The 1,643-nt window shown below is 31.0% G+C and overlaps 1 long non-coding RNA gene across 1 annotated transcript; it reads left to right on the top strand.

Moving 5' to 3' along the window:
* Positions 1 to 662: 662 nt before the first annotated feature.
* On the top strand, positions 663 to 1,479 carry LOC114186309 (uncharacterized). The gene is made up of 2 exons (XR_003605017.2): positions 663 to 926; positions 1,105 to 1,479. It is a non-coding gene; the product is annotated as an uncharacterized LOC114186309 (long non-coding RNA).
* The last annotated feature ends 164 nt before the right edge of the window (positions 1,480 to 1,643 follow it).

Below are 1,643 nucleotides of genomic sequence, written 5' to 3'. Positions count from 1 at the left end.
ACGCTTCATTTAATTATTCTTATTGATTAAATGAGACATTGCATTTATTATTTTAAGAAGAAAAAAAGACGAGTCATTCTAATTTATTTGTAACGAGTCAAGTATTATAGATAGAAAAATATAATCCTGTTGAAGTTATTCTCCTCCATCAATCTATGATTATGAATTAGTCAAAGGTTAAACTTGACATTTCCATTTGATAAATCTGCTACCACTTTTTGTATGGTCTTCTTCAGTCATCCAAACCAGAATAATTGCAATCCAATGTTCCACTTTACATATAATTCTTCCAGTTTTCAACGTTTTCTACGAAAGAAAGTATTACATCCAAGTTGTTAACGTTAATCTTAAGTTCATTTTAGGGATGCATAGTAAAAATATTTTGTTGAGAGAGAAGTGAAATAAAGGAGTTATTTTTTATTTAATAAATAATTTCTTCTACTGCTTACTTTTATGGCACTGGTTTTAAGTAAAAAGAGTTTGCAAGCTATAATTACGATCCAGTTATGAATTTTTATCTACCATTTATATTATTAAAAATTTATATAAGTATAGGATAAGAAGATAATATCGATTGTGTGTCCATCTAGCATTGAGAAAAGAGGACGAATTTATATGAATTACCAAAAATAGTTGCTATTTTCTGATGTTGAATGAAAATAATACCATTCAGCGGCGTTTTCTGCAGCACTGTAGCAAGTCTTTTGCAAGTCTTCTTGCAGCACTGTATATTCTGCTCCCAACTTCACTGAATTTAGACTATAAATACATCACAACACTCTTCACATCAATGCAAAGGAAAAGTGAGTAATATATAGTAAGCATTATCAAACACTTTTCAAGCATGAAGACCATTCTCATCGCTTTCTTACTCTTTGCTTCTCTTTTCTTCCTTCCCACTTCAACTATGGCTCGACAACTCAAGGGTAATAATACTCTCTAACTTCTCTGTACTTTCCTCAATTCTCATATGCACCTTCATAATAATATTGTTTTCGATCATATTTGTATTCAAGGTTTGTTACACTCCATCATCTATATATACTACGTTTGTGATCTGAGAGATGAACGCTTTGTTAATGATGTATATACGCTCTTATGCAGAAATTGAATGTCGTTCTGGCAGTCAGGGTTATAGAAATTGTGTACCATATAAACAGACACCACCAACAAAAAAATGCTCACCATATCAACGTAATTGTAACTCAGAATCACCACCACCACCACCACCACGGTGCTCGTTGTTATATAAACGTAATTGTTGACCGATAAATTGGATATCCAAATATATGCTATATTTGAATAAATTAGTTATAGTTTTACTTATTGCTTGCGCCATTTAACACTTGTTGTGTTAAACTATATGGTGCTACTACTATCTCTGTTTTGCTTTAGAATTTCCAGTGCTTTTCCAGTTTGCTTTTAAATAGAGGTTTGGCCTCCAGCACAATACAATAAATAAGGTCTTGATTGCCTATACTTTTCATGTTTGTTGAAATATATCTCATCCTTTAACCGTAATTTGTTTACCAAATTTGAAAACTAATTACAAAAGCGAGACATAATTGTTAAAAATCATAAAGAAAACTCTGTCAGCTTTTTTTTTCTCAAAAAATAAAATTTGCGCAAAAAGTAAATATGTA

This window comes from Vigna unguiculata, chromosome 5 (genome assembly GCF_037176805.1).
Source record: "Vigna unguiculata cultivar grain cowpea cultivar isolate G323 ecotype 2 chromosome 5, ASM3717680v1, whole genome shotgun sequence".
Lineage (NCBI taxonomy): Eukaryota > Viridiplantae > Streptophyta > Magnoliopsida > Fabales > Fabaceae > Vigna > Vigna unguiculata.
This window is presented reverse-complemented; position numbering and strand designations above follow the sequence as displayed.